General features: G+C 40.8%; 1 long non-coding RNA gene across 4 annotated transcripts in view; it reads left to right on the forward strand.

Annotated features, from left to right (window-relative positions):
- The first annotated feature begins 21,613 nt into the window (after positions 1-21,613).
- Positions 21,614-23,180, forward strand: part of LOC148149596 (uncharacterized) — a 66,844-nt gene continuing 65,277 nt past the window's right edge. For all 4 annotated transcript variants that reach the window (XR_015757642.1, XR_015757643.1, XR_015757641.1 and 1 more), the window contains exon 1: positions 21,614-22,784. This is a non-coding gene — a long non-coding RNA (uncharacterized LOC148149596). The remainder of the gene's footprint in view (positions 22,785-23,180) is intronic.

Here is a 23,180-nt window from a genome sequence, read left to right on the forward strand (position 1 = left end):
GCAAGTTTGGAATGAAATGCCAGAGCAAGTGGCAGAGTAGGTGCAATTACAATATTTAAAAAGCTTCCGGAAAGGTACATAAACAGGGCAATTTCAGAGAGATAAGTGCCAAATGCTGGCATATGGGACTACGTTAATAGAAGATATCTGATTGACATGGATGAGTCATACTGAAAGGGCTATTTCCATTATATACAACTCTACCACCTCATAAACATACTTAAAAGGACCTTTAACTCTATTGAATTTGGCATGATAATGTTGATCCATTGGTGAGGGAAAGATATAAAAGAGACCTGGGGGAAACTTTTTCACACAGAGGGTGGTACGTGTATGGAATGAGCTGCCAGAGGAAGTGGTGGAGGCTGGTACAAATGCAACATTTAAGAGGCATTCGGATGGGTATATGAATAGGAAGGGTTTGGAAGGATATGAGCTGGGTGCTGGCAGGTGGGACTAGATTGGGTCGGGATATCTGGACGGCATGGATGGGTTGGACAAACGGTCTGTTTCCATGCTGTACATCTACGTCTCCATGACTCTAATTCTGGTCTCCCTGCTATAGAAATGATGTTGTGTGACTTGAAAGTGATCAGAAAATTTGGATGAAGAATTTGCCACAGTTGGACAGTTTAAGCTATAGGGAGAGGCTGAATAGGCTGAGCTGATTTTGCCTGGAGTGTTGGAAGCTGAATTGTGACTGTATGGAGGTTTATAAGATCATGAGGGACATGGACAGGGTGAGTAGTGAACATTTTCACCCAGGTAGGAGAGTCTTAAACTAGAGGACATAAGTTTAAAGTGAAGGGGAAAATATTTAAAAGGGAACAAAGGGGCAACTTTTTCACACACAGAATGGTGCAAGTTTGGAATTAAATGTCAGAGCAAGTGGTGGAGTTGGTGCAATTACAATATTTAAAAAGTTTCCAGAAAGGTGCATAAACAGGACAATTTTAAAGGGATAAGTGCCAAAAGCTGGCATATGGGACTAGATTAATGTTAGATATCTGATTGACTCATCTATGCCACAGTGAAGGGGCTATTTCCATTCTGTACAACTCTATCACAGCATAAACATACTTTTATCATGCCAAACTAAATAGAGTTAATGTTGATCCATAGCAGGTGATACTAGGTCAGATGACAATAACTTGTGCATAAGGAAGATTTTAAGGAGCATTTTAAAAAGGAGCTCTTTAATCAGAAAGAGTAGAGATGAAATCCAGACGTTGAGACAGTTCAGTAACACAGGATTGTTCCCAAATGTCAAATGTACTTTTGTTTCTGGAATGCTTACCTTCCATTTCATTTGACTTAATTCAATGAAATCGGTAATTTCGTCTAACATTTCACCAGCTGGTAACATTTATATCACAGCTGAATATCTAACACTTTCAGATCGAGTTTATAACAATAATCACACCAATCCAAGCAAGACAGATGAGAATTCAACATCGATAATTTGGAGGACAATATGCCTGTGTCGGTTATTACGTTAACTGGATGATGAGGAAATAGGATTTGTTGTGAAAGTAAATCAGAATAGAGGAAGAAATCTGGATAAAGCAAATGTGTGGAGTTAATAATCTGCTTTCAGAGCAAAATGGTGGATATGAGGATCCCGAGGTCACAATGGAAGGAATGACTGATTTACCAAATAAGAGCTGAGGCAGGGATGGATGTAGGAGCCATTTCACAGATGGAAACAATGACTCTTGGTGACGATGCGGACATGTGTTTGAATTGATCTCAGGCTCAATTCGGAAGCCACATGCAAACAGAAATCAGAGAAGTTCTCATTGACTCCATCGAGCTCACTGAGAGCCACAAAACATTTCCATGGAAGCACTGAGGATGTTGGCTTGTCCACGATATCCGACCCCATTCCCGAGCATGGGATCGCATCTGTCACTATGCTTTCTGATTGGAGCTTGTATTCTCCCGATCAACACAGCAGCTGATTCGTGGAAAGAAATGAATGACAAAAGGAAGTGATATCAGCATCAGGCCGGGAGAAACACACAGTCTTGCTGAAAAAACGCTTATAACCAAAGTACACAGATTTATTTCACAGTATGTTATTTAATCTTTAAAATAGGAAACTTCTCAATTTTAAATTGTGTCCAGATGAGTGTATCGGAGAATTCCATGAGCAGGAGTTCACAGGAGCATATCATTGCTGTTCCCACAGTGCCATGCAGTGAATGATGAGACTTTCCTTCAGATTTTTGTTTGGTATTGGTTCACTGTCTGAGAAGAAATTATTTGGAATGAATTTCTTTTCTCAGGCTCATCTAATTTCTCTTTCGGTTATGTTTTTTTTTGTTCAACTTTCTTCACACTGTTGCTCATTGTAACAGCACTTTACTTTGCACTCAATCTTTTTCTTGTTGGATCTTAGGGTTATTCCTTGCCCATTCGAAAAGGAGTGTTATCATGTTGCTTATCCTTTTCCTCTTTTCGGTCCCTTCCTCACATTGACTCCTTGTTCCATTATCGGCTGTCAGTTACTTGGATTCATTCATCAATTGAATTATTTTTATCACTGGATAATTCATGACATACTTTAATTGCTCTCTGAATTTTTTCTGCATCATCACATAAATACATGCATTTGTGCAGCAGCTTAAGCTCCGCAGCATTTATGAAAATTGTTCAAAGAGATAAAAATCATTCCAATTCAAGGAAAAGCCAGCATTAAATGCATATGTAACATACACCGACCAGAGAAGGATAAAACTGGCGGATATAGCAATGAGTAAAAAGACAGAATTGCATTTGTTGTCAACCTCTGGATCATTCTCTGTTTTTCTTTGACCCCTCAGTTCCTTACGTACTTTAATGGCCTCAAGGATATGTCTGACAGTCAGCATGTTAATAAAAAGAATAAAAGTGAATGGGAACAATGGTGTTAAAAAACATTCAAGGTATTTAAAACTTGCCCACCGAGGGTTGTTATAATAACTGTAGCTGGAATAACAGTACCATGAAACATTGTTGATGATTGTTAGAGGTTCATATCAAAAATAGTTGGGAATGTTCTTCAAAGAAAAAAAAAAGCACATTGTTGCTAGAACTCTCGTTGCAGTTTTCTCTGTGCAATACGTAGTTTTCATCTGATGAAAACAAATGGTGACAAATCGATCAAAAGAAAAAGCGACAGTGAACCAGACAGAACAAGCAGTTGCTATGAAGTTCAGGACAAAGGTAACACGACAAACAGGAACAATGTCCAGGAAACAATTGTGGATAATAATAGTAGCGAAACCAACTAATTATGATTTCAAAGAAAATGAACAGTAGGTCAGACACTGCCATGGCTACCAGATAGCAAGTGCTGCATTTAGAAAGACCACACTTGTCCCGACACAGGAATATAATCACCACTAGACTAACTGTTAGGGAGATAAAGGAAACAATAGAGACTTGAAGTTACTGATCAAATATTCTTTGGTTGAGTACAGACTGTAAGGAATGGTTTTCACACAATGATAATTGTTGTTCCATGCCACATCAAGATAAAGAATTATAACCACAACATCAAAGCTTCTGAAAATGAATCAAATGCACTTACAAAATAGATAGGGAAGAACATTTGCAACAATAAACCTCTGAATGACGGATTTCAGATAAAAAGGAAAATTGAGAGAGATTAGGTTTATTCTTTGTGTTAGAGAAGATTAAGAGATGACCTTACAGAGGAGTTCATAATTCTGAACAATTTTGACAATGATATTTCAATCATTGGTGTGTAAATAACTAGGGATTACATCTTCAGGATTATCAACAAGAGAGATGGGAGTAAGATTAGGAGAAAGTTCTTTACCCAAAGAGTTGATAGGAATTGGAAAGACCTGTCTGGGAGAGTGACGGAAGTGGATTCCATTGGAGCTTTCAAAAAGGTGCAGAATATATTTGTGAAAGTGATGAAATTGGATTGCTACAGAGATACAGATGGATAATGGGACGTGCAGGGGAGCTCATTAGGTAGCCAGTACAGACAAGGTGGGTGAAATGGCCTCCTACAATTCTTTACCATGGGCAGCAGATCAATCCCAGAAACACGGTCATGTACTGGAGGTTTTATTGGAATCAGCAGTGGCTGATTTCATCCACTATGAGGTGACTCAGAATGGCTGGAGATTTCCTTTACACTACCGTCCACACAAAAACACTTGGATCTGTAAAATAAAGAAGGGGTGACACCTCATGCAGATATTGACTGCGAAATTTCTGCATTCAGTTTTGGAGCATCCACAGCTCAGATTGCCTCCAGAATTGTATATCTGCACTGTAGGAACTAAAAGCATGGGCCATTGAAACACACTGCAGTGTCCAGAAATGCATAGCCTCTGCAATATGAAGAAACAAATGACGAGACATTGAGTTCTTCCTTCAGAATATCCTGACAATCTGAACTACAAGTATTCAGCAGTGAATACCACCACCATAGCCCAGATTGGATACCCAGCACAATCAGAAGTGCTTCAATATTTGCTATGGCCTTCCCTCGCCACCCCTCCCACACGTCGAAGACTGTACACCATAGCCCTCGTTCAAATAAAATATGATTTTATGTAGTATTGGTCATTGCAACTTCCCAGTTTAGAAATCGCACTCTATGTCGGAGATTAAGCAAAGCTTTCTGCCTGATGTCCAATCTCACACACCAAAGCTCCTCTGCTAGGCGTCACCTTGTGAATGGAGATCCCCCTCCCAGATTTAGAGCACATAAGGCTGATCACGTCATGGCCTATAATCTGGCCAAATGTTCATTATCCAGCTCTATTTGCCTTTCTGTGGGTGCTGCAGATCTGCCTTTTTGAACGTCTGCATTACATCCTGGGTGCAGGACAACCCAGTGTTCTTGGAGGGAGTTGCAGAATTTTTGCCCAGCAAAGGTGATGGAACAACGATACATTCTGAATTCAGAATGAAAGCTAACTGGCATGCGATGGCGGTTCTATGCTACACTTGTTTGACTGGGTACTGGAGATCATACATTTGGGAGTTGAGACTTAAACCCTAAATATTTTGAATTTTGTAGGTGGTATTCATTGTTGATCATGGTGTCATTGGTGAAGACAGTGACTACTGAATGTGGTGATTGACATGCCAATGAATCGACTGTTTGTCCTACACAGTGTGGTACTTTGTGAATGTTGCACCCATTGTTACAATTGAGCTGCTGTCAGCCAGATACATGGACAGCATTCCATTCCACCACTGAGCTATGTATTCTGGGTGGAAGACATGGATTGGTGAGACAGGTAGGGAGCTTATTGCCATTGTAATTAGAGTGTCTAACATACTTCTGTTACCACAGCTCTTGTATTGGTCATCATGCATTCAGAGATAGTAATCCAATGAGAGATTAGTAAATTCTCACTGTTTGGAGACAATCATTGCCTACCACTTGTGGGATGCGAATGTTACTGTCTATTATCAGATCTTATCTCACTGTATATGAACAAATTCAAACGTCAAACAACATCGGGTTATAGTATAACAGGCTTTCACAAGTTTTCAGAGCACTACTCCTTCATCACGTGAAGCAGAGTAGCTTTCCTCCACTTCACCTGAAAAAGGAGCAACTCTCGAAATTCTTGGGATTGCAAATAAACCTGTTGAACAATAATCTTGTATTGTGGGACTTCAGTTTGTCCATCCCAGTCCAACACCGGCACCTTCACAACACTGTATATGGACAGAGACCTCTTCATTATTTAAGAAAGTAAATGATGCTGAACATTGTGCAATTATGAGCAAACATCTCCACTTTGGAAATGACAATGCGGGGAAGGGCACTGGTGAGGCAGCTGCAGATTTTGGGGCCTAGGACATGACGCTGAAGAATTCCGATGGAGATGTACAATGGCTGAGGTGATGGCACTCTAACAGACTGAACCATCTTCATTTACAGTCCGTATGAAAACAATGAAATCTCATTGACTCTTTTTTGAGGGCTCATTATTGTGAATGTGTTCATTTTAAGAGCTGAATATTTTTCCAGTCATTAAAATGTAACGGTAAAAGTAGGTGCATCTGGTTGAGGAACAGATCAATGTTTCTGTGAATGCAATCAAACAATCCTGAGATTGGGGCACGACAGAGTTAACATGTCATTATGTTGGAAAGTCAGAGGCTTTAGTACAATAAAAATAACAACGAGAGACAGAATATTGACTTCTTTGTAGAGAAGAGAATGTTTGCCATTATCACAAAGAGAACTGCTCACAATTCTGGAAATGAACATTGTGAGCTGAATTAGTGACATAGAGAATACAGATTGCAGGCTGAATCGAATATTTATGATGAAGGTAAAATAATTCATTCATGATTTTCTATATTTAGTTTGCCACATATCTTGAATTTTGCTGAGAGAAATTTGAATACTGTACTAAAGTTGGGTATGTGAAATGTCAAAGGATTTTTGGATGCAAAACATGGAAATGTTACTTCCATGAATGAGAGAGACCATACTGGCGCCATTAACATGGAATGCTCATTCAGGAACCGAAAATGTGGCAATAGAAGAGGCTTGGTTGATAGATTAATATTTAAAACTTTCAGAATTCTGGACTGTTAATCCTATGTAATACTCTCCAACTCAATTATTAATCATAGTCATAAGTCAGTCATAAATTGTTGAAACTATTTTAATCGACTTATTATTAGTATTTTCATTTTGATACATTGCCTTAAAACTGGTTGGCGCACATTTCTCATTGAAACATCGTCCTCCCATGAAGGATATATATCACAAAACAAAGAGCAGAACTCACTGAAATTTTAGGTGTGGAAAGATTGTGAATTATTGATTGAGAAACTGTTTATCAAAACCTAATTAGGATCAGACTTGAAATAGTGTGAACACATCCAGCTCTATATCCATCCTTACTAATGTCAAGCCAATAAATTAGAGATACTAGGTCCCACAGCTTGCCCTAATTTTGCTTGAAGATTAATCAGTCCCAACTATTTGGACAATAGTTAACATGTCTATGGGACATTTCACGGAATTAACATTGCTGCTCTGCCATTTTCCCTTTCTGAAATTAATCACATCAGTTTATCTCCATTTTGGAAACTTTTACGAAACACAGGGGAAGAATTTCCCATTTGTACTCCACGATGTTTCCGTGTTCTGGACCAGACCACAATTTCTCAAACAATATCAGGAAATAACTTTTTATCTTATTTAAAGGCAAGTATAAGGCATTGTATTCCAGATGTGACTTGATTGGTCAAACACTCGGCTTTAAGCAAAAGCTCAATTTATTCTTCCACCATAGTTAAAGTAGAAACCAAAAAAAGAATTGATATAACTTTAACTCTGTCGAAATTCTTAAATTGTTATATTATTTAATTATGACTCTTCAATTGTACCAACACAGCAGCATTCCCACAAACATAGTTGGTGAAGGCAAGTTCATCAAAATAGATTTCCCTCATTTGCTATCTCCTCCAATCTCAGAAGCAACGCTAACGGAATGAATCTAGCAGCAGAGAGAGTGACTGCAAGCTTTTTGCAGCAGCAGCGGAGTGAAAGCTGTGTCCAGCAGTTTCAATCCAAAGCTCAAACTTCAATAATTGTCAGCCCTGGGTTTGTGAGAGTCCGATTCCACCCACTCATTCTTCTTTTGCCTACTTGAAAAAAAAACATTTATTTACTGTTTTCCATGGAGCAGTCACCTTGGCACCAAATTTCCGAACACTTCTTCAAAAGAACCCGGACAGAAAAAATTTCTCTTCAAGGCAGATGTCATGACAATTGTCAGCTCCATTATTGGACACAACAGAATTATCAGTTGGACAACATAAAAGGACAACAGCAAAGGGCAAAGTGAGAAACATTCTGTTCGTGAAAGTTATTTGATTTTCTTTGGGACAGCTACTGACACAGCGCTCCAGATCTCAGCGTTTGTACTTTTAAAGTCTGCACCACAGTATTGTGCATCTTTTGACAAATGGTGCAGTTTACATGATTTTTTGACAATCAAATAATTTCAAAAAAACACATCACAGTTGGAACTCTGCACTCAGTACCCCTCTGAGTGAACTGTTCTTACAAATATCACACCTCCTCACATCTACTGACTGCTGCAAACACGCAAGATCATTGAAGCCACCGTGCTGATCCTCGCTTATCACTCCATAACCTGCTGAACCCTGTTGTATCTGGGCTCCTATTTGGAGCAAGCTGCCTAAGCAAGATCCACCAACACAATCCTTTTCCATCAAGGAATAGGAAACACCAGGTGTCACTAGGAAGTGGGTTGTTACAAAACCCATCTGACCAATAACGGGCATTAAACTAACAGAGAGAGGAGCGTGGTCTTGCTAAACACTTTCTCGAGCAGTCAGGACTGAAGCTCAGCAAAACTCTATCAATGTGACATCAATGCAAACCGATTCTGCGCAGTACAGAGAAACACACAACGCTGCACATTACTGAGGAGCCTCCTAAACAGCAAAATATTCACTTTAAACTCCGTGAGCGAGGGAAATATCATCTGTCATTGAGATTTGCCTTGCTAAATGGAAATAAAATAATTAGCAATTGTACAATGGAAATCAGCATGGTTTAGTCCAGGGATTCATACAATGAAGTTGTTACAGGACTTACCAGGAATGCAAACAATGGCAAGAATGGTATAGTATATTTTTCAATTACTTGTCTTACAGGATACATTTTGTACTTTGTGAAACAACCTTCCCTTCCTGCTGCTGGCAAATTGTTGGAATCAGAAAAATATTGAGGAATTGGACTTTATATTGGGTGGTATCTCCGAAGGGGAAACTTTGAGTACACCTGGTTATGAGAACAGGTTTATTTTAATGACATGATGTCATTGAGATTTATGTCTGTGATTGAATACTCCAAAGACTGGATCCTATGAGGTCTAAAACATTAATTGCAATTTGTCTTAAAACGACAATACTTGCATCATTTCATGTGCTATCAGCTCAATGAATATCTAATTTATTTGATATTCTTTTCAATGATGACATTCATTTTGCTGAGGCTATTCAGCCCTCAATACCTCATGGTGTAGAGCTCCTTGAGAATTGTTGCACTGTTATAGCATTGCTTTCCTCGTTAATTCAGTTTTACATCTCATTTGGGAAATCCTATGTGTGAATAAGCACTCAGAGCGTGAAGCTGATACTGACCACACCAATAACTGGAGTGAACACCGGGTCACATTTCCTCAACTCGAAGACAAAAAAGAATTCAGAACCTTAATCTCAGAATCATAGAATAATTGCATCATACAGAACAGAGCTGGCCCATAGATCCACTCGGCTTGTAAAATTACACAAAAAAAAGCTACAACAAATCTCACTTCCCAACATTTTATCTTGAATTTTCAGTTTTCATCCAAGTGCATCTTAAAAGGTTTTGAGTTTTCCCACCTTAGTTACTGTTATGATGCTGTCATTCTTTTTTGAGAAGAGAGGTCATAAAGGCAGAGGTTCTGAAGAGGTTTAGTTTAACAATGGAAGGGGAGTGGCCAGTTTTCTCAGTTCAGTAATTTTCTAGTTTTAAATTAACTGTAGCAGTCACAAGATGTGTGATTCCAGGAGAGTGGCATGTTTCAGTAAAACAATCCTCTGACTTACTCTGAAACCACTTTCTGGATGTTATTCCCTCCTTCCTGTTCAAATCTGTGTTTGAATTAACCTTTATTTCCCCGGAGTGTATTTATGTGATGTTCCTGTATTGGAACAGGTAATTAGTAATAGTTACTGTATCAGGTCACTTAAGCTTTCCAATAGTTATGTTTTCGAAATTCTGCTTTCATTTGTTCGTGTCTCAGCTGCAGTGTTTACATACATTCTGTTTTGCTAAAACCAAATAATTTGACCAATGACATCACACCTGGAGCACCCACTTCACATCTGCCTTTCAAATTAAAACAAAAGTTAGGGTCTAGGCTACCTTCTCAAAATATTTTGAAGTTTGGCATGGTCCGTAACAGTTACCCTCCCAGGCAAAATAGTGCTGACCCCTACCATCCTCTGGGTGTCATGTCCCCTCAAAGCTTCCAGCCTTTGATATTACAATTGCTCTTGGCCCTTTGACTAAGGAAAATAACTGGTTTCTGTTCACCCTGTCCATGCCTCTCACAATTTGATATATCCTGGTGTCTGCTCTAAACAAAGTAACTCAAGCTGATCTAGCCTCTTGTGCACAGCTAAATCACTGCAGTCCAAGCAACATTCTGGTGAATGTCCTTTACACTCCTTCCAATGCAATCACATCCTATGGCACAATGACCAGAACTGCTCACAGTACTCCAACCGTGGGCTAAACAATATCCTGATTGATTGAGTTTTTGAAGTAGCGAACAAGAGCGTAAATAAGGGTAGTGTGGTATACGCCATCTACAGCAAAGCCTTTGACAATGTATCACGTGGTAGGTTGTTGAGAATGGTAGTATCTCATGAAATCCAGGAACAGCTAGCCAGTTGGATATAACATTGGCCTGACAGTAGAACATAGAGGGTGCTGGTAGTGTGTTGTCTTTCAGACTGGAGGCCTGTAACGAGCTGTGTGCCACAGGGATCAGTGCTGGGTTCATGATTATTCGTTACTTGTATAAATGATTTGCATGAGAATTTAGGAAGTACGGTGAAGAAGTTGGCACATGACACCAAGATTTGTGGCATGGTGAAGAAGGTTGTCTGAGAATCCTGCAAGATCTTAACCAACTGGGAATGGATTTTAATTTGATAAAAGCGAAGTGTTGTATTTTGGTGGGTCAAACCAGCGTAGAATTTAGACAGTCAATTGTACCTCCTGGGGAGTGTTGCAGAATAGAGAGATCTGCACTTTCTTTCATTGGTCAGAGCATTGAGTCTAGGAGTTGGGATAACTCTCTGCAGCTGTTCAAGACTTTGGTGAAGCTACAATTGGGTACTACATGCAGTTCTGGTCACCATGCTAGAGAAAGGATATTAGAAAACTAGAAAAAATGCAGGAACGATTTACTGGGATGCTACTAGACTGGGAGGTTTGAGTTATGGGGAGAAGATGAACATGCTGAGACTGACTTCTGGAGCAAAGGACACTGAGGGGTCGCCTTTAAAAAGGTCCATAAAAACATGAGAGTCCTAGACAAAGTAAATAGCCAACAGATATTCCCCCACAGTGGGTGAATCAAAAACAAGAGAGTATAGGTTCAAGGGAAGAGATACAAAAGGGTACAAAGCAGATATTATTTTTCACACAAGAATGTCTGGAAAGGGAAGCCAGAGGTAGTGGTGGAAGCAAATAAAATTTTGACAGGTACATGGATGTGGTGGATGTTGAAGTATATGGACCAAACACAGGCAAGTGGGAATAGTTTTATTGTTAAAACTGGGTTGCATGGGCAAGTTGGACCAAAGGGCCTATTTCCATGCCGTAGACCTTTATGACTCGATGACTCTTGTACAGCTATAACATAACTCGACTGGTAAAGGCATGTATCCTGAATGTCTTCATAAATGTCCTAAAAACCTGTCCTGCCTGTTGCCTTCAGGTATCTCTTAAAAATCACCGAGATCCAAGATGGCGGCGACTCAGCAAGTCTGAGTCTATAGTGCTCCTTCCAAGACCTATGCAAAGTGGGCCACCCTCCTCCACTACACTCACCAAGTCAATTAAAAATAGTTTTTACTTAATGCAATTAGTGGTTTAGTACTAAATTTATAGAGTTCAGTCACCTGTAAAAATGACTAGGGGGAAAGGAGCCCGCAGTTCTCAGCGGGCAGGAGCCCCTCCCACACCCTCCCCAGCTGCAGCAGAGGCATCCACAGCTGCCCCGGGGGACTTGCCTACGGTGGCGAGCCTTGCGGAAATAATCTCCAAACTCAATGCGAAGATCGATGCGTTCATAGAAGAATCCTGAAGTCGGTGGAATTCACTGTTGGCCGTACTTTTGTAGCTCAGCTAAGACATCGAAGAAATTGAATGCCGAGTTGGAGGGCGGAGCGAAAGGCTGCGACCTCCGAGGCCATTGCAGAATCGGCCGTGGATCGGGTCCGGACTCTCGAGCAGCGAATCCGGACCTTAGAGAATCACATTGACGACCTCAAGAATCGAGGTCGTCGAAAAAATATTCATTTGCTTGGCTTCCTGAACGGGAAGAAGGCGGTCAGCTTTCAGGGTTCCTTGAACAGTGGCTTCCGCAGTTGTTGAATCTGGAGGCTGGATCAGGCCAGATAAGGGTAGAATGGGCCTACTGGGTTGCAATACGTGGGCCCGGCTTGAACCAGCGCCCCCGCCCGGCCCTGTTCCGGCTGCAGAGCTATAAGATGAGGCAGATGCTCTTGGAAGCCTCCAGAAATCTTGGGAAAGATCCCCAAGCCATGACTTATAAAGTATCCAAGATTATGTTATTTCAGGACTTTTTCCCCAGCTTTGGTCCGAAAGAGGAAGGTGTTTGATGAAGCAAAGAAGCGTTTAAGGGATTTAAACATTCAATACTCCTTGCGCTACCCAGCTTTAGCCATGAAGGATCTGTGTATAACTTTGGATCACCGGAGAAGGCCAAGGAACTTTTGGACTCTCTTAAACAAATTATAAGAGTTAATTGATGTTGTTTTGCCCTACCCCCACCCCAGTTTACACCCCCTTTTTTTTCCCCTTTCATTATCTTACTGTTTAATATTATCTCCGGGGGGTGGGGTTGTTTTCCCCTGTTATTTTGTATTAATATATTTAATTATTATTTGCTGAGACTGTAATTTTAGTCATATGTTCATATATGGTATTAACATTACCTAATATATCCAGGTGTTGGTGTGGGTGGGGGGGGGGGGGGGGGAAGAGATAGGGTACTCACTGTTAGTTCTAGTTCAGTAGTTTACTTTAATTTTCTTTATCCTATCATTGGGTGCCTGGGTCAAGGGTGGGGCACTGGTTGGGAGAGGTTATGATGGGTTTTTTGGAAAGGAAGTGATGCCCCCTGGGAATAAGGGGGAAGATCTCCATTTAAATACGTTTTATACTTTTTTTACTATTTAGAAATAGTTTCTTTTATTATATTGATCTGAATGTACTAAAGAGCTTTTTTTATTTTTGTGAATTTTATATGCTCTATGCTCGGGATGTTTTGGATAAATACGGTTTTTGTTGTGATCTGATGTTAACACATTCCGAGCATGTATATCACTGCTCAATTTGTGTTATCCGTTGGATTTTTTTTTCCTCTTTTGAATAATGTAAGAATTTTAATGATACAACTAACAAGATTGTAAGTTAGATGAGTAGTTAGTTGAGTTTTGTCTTTTTTTCTTGGTATTTCTTTTTTCTTGTTTGATAGATTTTGGTTAAGATTTAACTGTATATCAATGTTTATACTTGGGTCTTTTTTTTAGTTTTCTTTTGTAAATTTGTTAAAACATGTTAAAATTTTCGATAAAAATAAAAATCACTTCAAGCTTTTTGTTCCTCGAAGCATCCTAGTGTATTACCATTCATTGACTATTACCTTGTCTTGTAATTTCTTTCAAAGTGCATCACCTCACATTCATCAGGGTTACATTTTATCTGCCACTGATCTGCCCTTCTGAGAAACCTGTCAATATCTATGTTTAACCCAAAACTATTTTCCTCACACTCATCCACCCAATCAACATTTGTGTCATTCACAAACCTACTTGTCTTTTAAAATCAACCAGTGCATCCTGCCATAACCTATCCACAACACACACACACACACACACACACACACACACACACAATAAATACTTCATGCATATGGAAATTATTCTTCTACTTTCTACTCAGCACCTTCCTTTGCATAGGAAAACAATTCAGTCTGCTCATCCATAATTTATTTCAAACATCTAACTGAGCAAATAAATGAGCCCATTTTGATCAGAGACAAACTGGATGGTCTCAGAACGGTTCACGATAGATTCAAGTTAATGCAGTTGACAGCCACCATTTAATCTGTCTGCATTCTTGTTATCTAAATAGGTCAAATTAACATGACACTCAATGATCAATAACAAAACTTAAACTTGCAATTTTTGAAATCGGAACAGAAATATCAAGTTGTGGTTCTGAATCAACCTGGAAGCCAGTCATTGAATTAGGTCATATTCAGATAGTTCAGAACTATTACCATGGTCCCAGATGAAATCCTGTCATGACAGGTGCCAGAACTTCAATTCATGAAATATATGGAATTATTACTCTAATGTTGACCATAAAACTATTGCCAATTGTAGTAAAAGCCCATCTGGTTGTCTTGTGGCCTTTAGGAAGAGAAAACTGCTATCCTTACCTAGTCGGGGCCACTTTAGATTAGATTACTTACAGTGTGGAAACAGGCCCTTTGGCCCAACAAGTCCACACCGACGCGCAACCCACCCAGACCCATTCCCCTACATTTACCCCTTCACCTAACGCTACGGGCAATTTAGCGTGGCCAATTCACCTAACCTGCACATTTTTGGACTGTGGGAGGAAACCGGAGCACCTGGAGGAAACCCACGCAGACACAGGGAGAATGTGCAAACTCCACATAGTCAGTTGCCTGAGGCGGGAACTGAACTCGGGTCTCTGGCGCTGTGAGGCAGCAGTGCTAACCACTGTGCCACCGTGCTGCCCACTTGTGACTCCAGACCCACAGAAATTGGTGCGGTTGTTAGAGGTGAGCCATCTAAGCTTCAGGACTTTACAGCAGGAGTTCTTCAATATTGTGCCCAAGGAATAACTATCCTAAGTGACTGTGTAACTGGCATTCCCTCATCATTGTGTCATAAGTCAGAGTATTCACTAATAATTGTACAAGGTTCAGCAGCATTCTTAACTCTTGAGATACTAAAACACACCATGTCGATCTGCAGCAAAATCCCAGCAAAATCCCAGCAACATCCAGGCTTGGGATGACAAAAGGGAATTAACATTCGCTCCATACAAATACAAAGCAATTAGTGCTTCCAATAAGAGACTGCCTAAATGATACCTCTTGGCAGTCAACGGCTTCGCCATTGCTAAATCCCTTACAATCAATAACCTGAGCTGGAAATGAATTGGATTCACAATAAAAGTACTATGGATACAAGAGCAGGTCAGAAGACAGAATACATCACAGATTCTGAAAGCCTCTCCACTATTTGCAAGGCACACATCAGTACTGTGATAGAACACAAACTCTAGAAAATGGATAGCACCTTGAAAAAGCAGGAATGTAAAAGTACAATGCTGCGAACATTTGAAATCAGAGATGAAAGCAGAAAGTGCTGGAGAAATTCAGCAAGCCTGGCAGCATGTGGGGAGAGAAATCCCTTTTGCATCCAGTATAACTCTCTTATAAAACAGTTCAGAAGAGTAACATTAACTTTCTATTTAATGGCAAAGTAGCCTGTTTGATTGGCACCATACCTACAAATATGCAGTACATCCAACACTGTTGTTCAGTAGCAGCATTATGTATCACTGACAGTACGCACTGCAGAAATTTGCCAATGCTCCTTACACAGCATCTTCCAAATCCAAGACCATCACCATCCTAAAGGCAAAAACAGTTGATGTTTTGGAACACCACACTTGCATGCTCCCTTCCAAGCCACTCACCATCCTGAATTGTATTATGACACTGTGCCATAGTCCCAGTGGACCATAAAGCCGCTCTCTCATTAGAGAGACCTAAGGGTCAACTTGCCTTAGGGGAAGGGCAAGGTTGCGAAGGTGGGACCCTCTTGGTAATCTCAGGCAGTATGGGAACTGATTTCCAGCATCCATAGTTAGAACATAGAACATAGAAGAATACAGCGCAGTACAGGCCCTTCGGCCCTCGATGTTGCGCCGATCCAAGCCCACCTAACCTACACTAGCCCACTATCCTCCATATGCCTATCCAATGCACGTTTAAATGCCCATAATGAAGGAGAGTCCACCAATGCTACTGGCAGGGCATTCCATGAACTCACGACTCGCTGAGTAAAGAATCTACCCCTAACATCTGTCCTATACCTACCCCCCCTTAATTTAAAGCTATGCCCCCTTGTAATAGCTGACTCCATACGTGGAAAAAGATTCTCACTGTCGACCCTATTTAAACCCCTAATCATCTTGTACACCTCTATCAAGTTCATTCGGTTTTTGTTTTGTCTCAATGTTAATTCTGTTTCTCGCTCTCCAGATGATGCCAGACCTGATGAATATCTGCAGCATTTTCTACTTTTGTTTCAGAGATCTCCTTGTGCTGGGAGTTGATATCTTTGCGATGACTAATGGAGTCCCTCGCTCCTATTTCCAGAACTGGGACTTTGTGCAGCACACAACATCCTCAGTACCAGACATTCATTGAGCGCCTAGTGTAATATTATGTATAACTTCATGAACAACAAACTCCAATCTAAGCTGTGAAAAGAAGATTGATCACCGCTAAAAAGGGTGTATCGTAACTCCATATAGATTAGAACACACCTTAATACTGGAGATTGAACACAATAAACCTGCTGTCAGATTTTTACTCACCATAAAAACATTACAATCTACTTCTGTGAAACATATCACACTGTGCCAACTGTTTGAAAATATTTCAAATGATAACACTTTTTCACTTTGCCACTAATTAAATAACAAACCACAAACATTGAGAAAAGATTCCTTATTTACTCGAACCAACAATTTCAAAGAAGAACCAATTTTCTCCCCCCCCCCCCCCCACTTAGTGAGAGACAGTATAGTTCTGCAGTGATAGCTCGTTTCAGTACTGCATATTCTTCAAAAACGTGCCAATACTGTACTGTGCTCGGAAGCAACACGTTACTCCTGTGAGGATCTTAGCTTGATATTTTGTAGAACTCTTGGCTTACAAAAAGGATCATGTTTTCAACTGAGTCAATAAAACAAACGCTCTCAAAGATGGAATTCGGGAAATTTCCCTCAACCTGAGCAAGTGTTCACCATAGAGTCAATTCTTTTGTCAATTTAAATCAAGACTTTTAAGAACGACTCAGTGTATTTAGCCACGTACCTGAAACACCAACCACAGGGAGAATCGTATGGATTATTTTTAGGATATGCTGAATTGATCGATGTACTTTGTCAGTGAATTACTGTTCCCTTTGTGCTGTTAGCTCTCTTTCTGCAAAAGAAACTGAACTGTTTCATTGTCAGAGCCTTTAAGTTATCCAATGCAGGATTCCACAGTGAGATTCAGTTTGAAACATTTGGTAAACTTGGTATTTTAGGTAATTGACAAACTGGTTGCAAAAGTCCAATTCGTACTTGCTGAGGTATCGCATTTACTTCAGAGGTTGAACTGAGCAACCCAAAGCAGTGAACAATTCTCCTTGCAGTATGCAACTAATGCTTACTGAATCTGAATGCTTATGATCCATTATACATCACCAGACTTTCAATTAGGTAGAGTCATAGAGTCAGAGACATGTACAGCATAGAAACAGACTCTTCGGTTCAAACCGTCCATGCCGACCAGATATCCCAACCCAATAGAGTCCCACCTGCCAGCAACCGGCCCATATCTCTCCAAACCCTTCCTATTCATATACCCATCCAAATGCCTCTTAAATGTTGCAATTGTATCAGCCTCCACCACTTCCTCTAGCAGCTCATTCCATACATGTAGCACCCTCTGTGTGAAAAAAGTTGCCCCTTAGGTCTCATTTATATCTTTCCCCTTTCACCCTAAACCTATGCCCTCTAGTTCTGGACTCCCCGAAACCAGGGGAAAAAAAAACTTTGTCTATTTATCCTATCCATGCCCTTCATAAATTTTGTAAACCTGGAAAAGGTCACCTCTCAGCCTCCATCGCTCCAGGGAAAACAGCCTCAGACTGATCAGCTTCTCCCTTGGCAACATCTTTGTGAATCTTTTCTGAACCCTTGCAAGTTTCACAACATCTTTCCAATAGGATGTAGACCAAAATTGCACACAATATTCCAACAGTGGCCTAACCAATGTCCTGTACAGCCACAACATGACCTCCCAACTCTTGGACTCAATACTCTGACCAATAAAAGAAAACATACCAAACACCTTAATTATATATCCTATTCAAATATCTCAGCAAGAGGCCCAGCAATTACTTCCCTTTCTTAGAGAGTTCTAGGGTATACTTGACCAGGTCCTGGGGATTTATCCATCTTTATGCGTTTTAAGACATCCAGCTTCTCTTCCTCTGTAATATGAACATTTTTTTAAGATACCGAAGTCTATTTTCCCACATTATATATGTTTCATGTCCTTCTGCACAGTAAACACTGATGTAACATAGTCCTTCAATATCTCCCCTCATCGCCTGCAGGTGCACACAAAGGTTGCTTTTGTGATCTTTGAGGGGCCCTATTCTCTCCTTGGTTACTCTTTTGTCCTTGATGCATTTATAGAATTCCTTTGGATTCTCCCTAACCCTATTTGCCAGAGCTCTCTCACGTCCCCTTTTTGCCCTCCTGATTTCCCTTTTAGGTATATTTGGGAATCTGAAACACAAAGATAGAACGTCAGAGAAAGGGGCAGATTATTTGGGACAGATGAGAAGACAGCACTTCATTCTAACGTCAGTGAACCTTTAATATTGTCAATCCCTGAGGATACTCATCTGAATCCATTTCTCCGGTATCCTCACACAGTCCAAAGATGTGCAGATTAGGTACCTTGGCCATACTAAATTACCCATAATATTCAGGGACCTGTAGGTAAAATGAATCATACATGGGAAATGCAGGATTACAGGGTAAGGGGGTGAGTCTAGGCGGGATGCTGTTCGAAGAATCAGTGTGGACTTGTTGGGCCAAATCAAGTTTCCACATCAATTCTATGCTGCTTCACCTCTGCCTCTGAGGTAGACGATCACCTGCCCCAGTATCCCCTTCAATGGGTCATAGAGCCAGAGAGATGTACAGCACGGAAACAGACCTTCGGTCCAACACGTCCATGCCTACCAGACATCCTAAGTTAATTTGCCAGCAGTTTGGCCAATATCCTTTTAAATCCTCCCAATCCATTTACCTATCCAGATGCCTTTTAAATGTTGCTATTGTACCAGCTTCCACCACTTCCTCTGGCAGCTCATTTCATACACACGCCACCCTCTGCATGAAAAGGTTGCCCCTAAGTTCCCTTTTAAACTTTTTCCCTCTTCTTAAACCTATAACCTCTAGTTCTGAATCCCAAAATGCAAGAAAATTATTCACCCTATTAATGCCCTTCACGATTTTATAAACTTCTAAAGTCACCCCTCAGTCCCAACCTATTAAGCCTCTCCATATGGCTCAAACCCTCCAACCCTGGCAACATCCTGGTAAATCTTTTCTGAAACTTTTCAAGTTTTACAGTATCCTTTTGACAGGGAGACTGGAATTGCACACAATATTCAAAAAGTGGCCTAACCAATGTCCTGTATAGCTGCAACGTGTCTTTGCAACTCCTATACTCAATGCATCATCAGGTCTATTAGAAGGAAAGAACTGTCCATAGTGGAGATTTCAAAACTAATACAGAAAATGTTGGTGAAATTCGGCAGGTCTGTCATCTGTGGGGAGAAAGCAGAGTCAAACTTTTGGGTGTAATGATTCTTTTTCAGAACTGAAGATTTCTGATGCTAATGATGGCTGGCCTGTTGAGTTTCGCCAGAAATGTGTGTTTTTATTTTCGTCACGTTCAATTACTTATGATCACTGTCTTGTTAAATGCGTTTGAGAATTGAGAGCCATTCAGTCGCACAGCGATGGTGGTATAGTGGTAAGTATAGCTCTCTTCCAAGCAGTTAACCCCCGTTTGATTCCCAGACATCACAGGGTTGTGCATTCAAAGCCATTTTGCACAGAAGAACTTGAAGATGAACTGGCATTGTCACCTTACTTTCTCTGAAAGTACATGAATGTTTTATTCTGTGAGAAAACAAAACCATCCAGATTGCTCCTCACTTGTCATGACGATGGTTTCTATGAATTGCAGCGTGGAAGTGGGCAACAAAACTCAGCAGCTCTGAAGTTTACCCCTCTGCAGCTTCCCAATTCTTATTTAAATGTTAATTGCAGCACAGCAGTTTTTTTCGATAAGTGAGACACTGCTCCTGTTGGGAACCTCAAATAATCACACAAGCTGCTAGAAACATTGAACAGTTCCAATAGCGTCTATTGAGAAGGGGCGGGAGGATTAATGTGTCAGATCTATTCAAGGTTAAAATAAACTCAAACCAGAGATCCTGAGTTTTACCTTTTTACATAAATTAACACTTTCTTTATTCCAACCCTTTCACACTAATGCTCTTTCTTTACGAAATTCTGCTCAATTTTGAACAAAACGTATCCAAACAATATTCTTTATTTTGTACAGTCGGTTGTTTTATTTCTCGGGGCAAAAGTGAGGACTGCAGATGCTGGAAACCAGAGTTTAGATCAGAGTGGTGCTGGAAAAGCCCAGCAAGTCAGGCAGCATCCGAGGAACAGGAAAAATCGACTTTTTGTCTGAAACGTCGATTTTCCTGTTTTATTTCTCAATCGTGTGCATCAATCTGAGTGCTTTGTGTACAGAGAGAGTCCGTTTGCTCACATGAGCTGCTTCATTACCCCGACAGACCCTGAACATTTCCGTGAGTTGGTTGCAGTTCCCGCTTGCGGCCAGTAGCTGTCACTAACCTTTGGACAGTGAAGTTCCCGGATCAGAGAGATTAAAAACAACAGGCAGTAATTATTTCCACTTGTGTTGGATGGTGTGCAGGAGAAATAATAAGGGTGGGGACCACTACTATTACAGTTTTAGGGGTAGGAAAGGGACTGGAAACGTCTGAAAGATAGTAGAAATGGCCATATGGACAGCGTCTATGGTTAAAATGAATATATAACTACAAATTAATAGATGTTGAGATGTTACATAAGTGCAAGGTCTGGATTGCATGCTCGAGCCAGCCTTGCCCGACTGCGGCCTGTCAGGTGACAAAAGGCGAAAAGATGACCACAGCACAATGTGGGGGTCAGCAGCAATCCAGAAGACAATTGTGGCAGAATCTGATTAGTTAATGTAGGCTCAGTGCGATTGGTTATGTAAATATAACGGGGGTAGAGCCTGGCTTTTAGAACATAACTCACTGAGTACTCTGGATTAGTGGTGCTGGCTCACTGAGTACTCTCACTGTTCGTGGGCTTTCAGGGTTAGTGGCTCTGATAGCTACAGCTTTTGTTTACAAATAATGGCAAATGTGGAAGGTACACCAGTTACTTGTTTTAGGAGAATCTTGAGGAATTCTCTGCGTCTCCTGGTCATTCCTAAAAGGTATTATCAACCATAACATGCTAATTAATCCAGGAGAATCAATGCATTCGTTAAGAATCCCGTCCAATTTAAATACAAACCTCTGGGCTGCGTGAGAGAGGAAAATATAAAATAAAATCAGTAACGGCCGCCCAGCCCCACTTACCGGCAAGATGACATGTTCAGGGAAAGGAGTGGGGCCAAAGCGGAATCTCTCCACTTCCCCCTCCACCCCCAATATCCACCATCATTACCTTCAGGAACGGTAGTTTGTTGACACAGTCCGCTCTCCCTCTGACCCTTTTCCTTTCTGGGTGGGACCGCCGCCATTTTAGCTCCAGGCCCCGCCCCCTTCCCCGCCGCGCGTGAGCTGGCGGTTAAAGGCCCCGAGTGACCGTTAGCAGCGGCTTCAGAAGATAAACTCTTTAAAGAAAAACAACTCTTTCAGGAGAGAAAACAGAAACACAAAAGGGCCGACTTCGCTGTCGCCAAACAAAATAATACGTTTTAGAATGAAAAATACTCCTTCCCACAGGCAGGGAGGTGAAAGTGATGAAGAAATTGTGTGTCGCCGCATCAAGTCCCAAAGCGCGATCTTCCAAATGACGGCCGCCCCCGGACCCCAAACGTTGTCTCAGCTTTGTCTCTCTCTGGGCAGATACTGCCAGACCTGAGGGTACTCGGGGGGAGTCCTCGTTCAGGACTTTCTTACAGTTCAGTTGACAGGCGGAACACAATGTGGGAAAGTGTGTGAGGTAATGTACTGGGATTAGAAGGAGAGACGGTTTTATAAATGGGGAAAGGCTTCGGAAAACTGAAGCACAACGGGACTTGTTAGTCCGTGTTCAGGATTCTCTTCATGTTAAAACGCAGCTTCAGTTGGCAGTTAGGAACGAAAATACAATGTTAGGGTTTGTTTGAGAATGTTAGAATAGAAGAGCAAAATGTACTGCTCAGGCTGTTTAAGGCATTTGAAATATTGTGAGCAGTTTTAGATCCCATACCGAAGCAATGTTTTTTTTTATTTCAAGAATATACTTTACTCATAAAAACAAGTATATATACATCTATAGTTAATAAAGAATTTCAATTCAGTACAACAGCATATGAAGAAAACAAAACAAACATTGGAGTTGGACTCTGTCCAGTAAACATTCTGCCCTGGAAGCAGCTGCAAGTTGAGTACAGACTGTAAACATCTCCTGGAACGTGTCTTTGCAAAAGAATTCCGGGGCAAGACGCAGTGTGTCTGTTTAGGTGTGTTCCCAGCAGTTGTGTGATGCGGGACTCTGTGTCCTACTGTGTGTTGTCCAGGACACACTCCGAGACAAACATTGATTGCGCCTGGAGGACCATCAATTCAGTAAAAGAGGCTCTTTTTGTCTGCCTGAAAATTGTTGGTCTTCCAGAACAAGGAGGTGACCTTGACTCCATGTTGCAGACTGACACGTCTTAAGGTCCAGGACTACTTGCTGAAGAGCACACTAAAGCTTGGGATAGCTGCTACCAAGGCTCAGTGGGGCAAGATCACTGTCTGACATCTTCCTTCTGAAGGTAAATGGAAGTCATTTCAGTTATCGAATCCACCTTAAATGCTTGTAAATATAATTGTACGTAAAGAGATGTCTTTGGTTCATTGTGACATGAAGTTGCCAGTGTTGGACTTGGGTGAACAAAGTTAGAATGCGCACAATAGTCCAACAGGTTTATTAGAAATCACAAACTTTCTGGGTGGTGCTACTTCACTGACTGCAATCCATTTATTATTTCTCACCTTGGAACAATACATCAGCAATTACGTTAAGTTTTCCAGCAATGTGTACGATCTTTACATTAAATGGTTGCAGCAAAAGACTCCATTGGATTAGCCTTGCTTTCTTCATTTTAAACTTCTCAATGAAGGCTAATTGGTCTTGATCAGTGTAACTTTGCATTTCATTAATCCTTGTC

Source organism: Chiloscyllium plagiosum, unplaced genomic scaffold (assembly GCF_037043375.1).
Source record: "Chiloscyllium plagiosum isolate Xiang-an unplaced genomic scaffold, Cpla_swu_hap1 HiC_scaffold_7, whole genome shotgun sequence".
NCBI classification, from domain to species: domain Eukaryota; kingdom Metazoa; phylum Chordata; class Chondrichthyes; order Orectolobiformes; family Hemiscylliidae; genus Chiloscyllium; species Chiloscyllium plagiosum.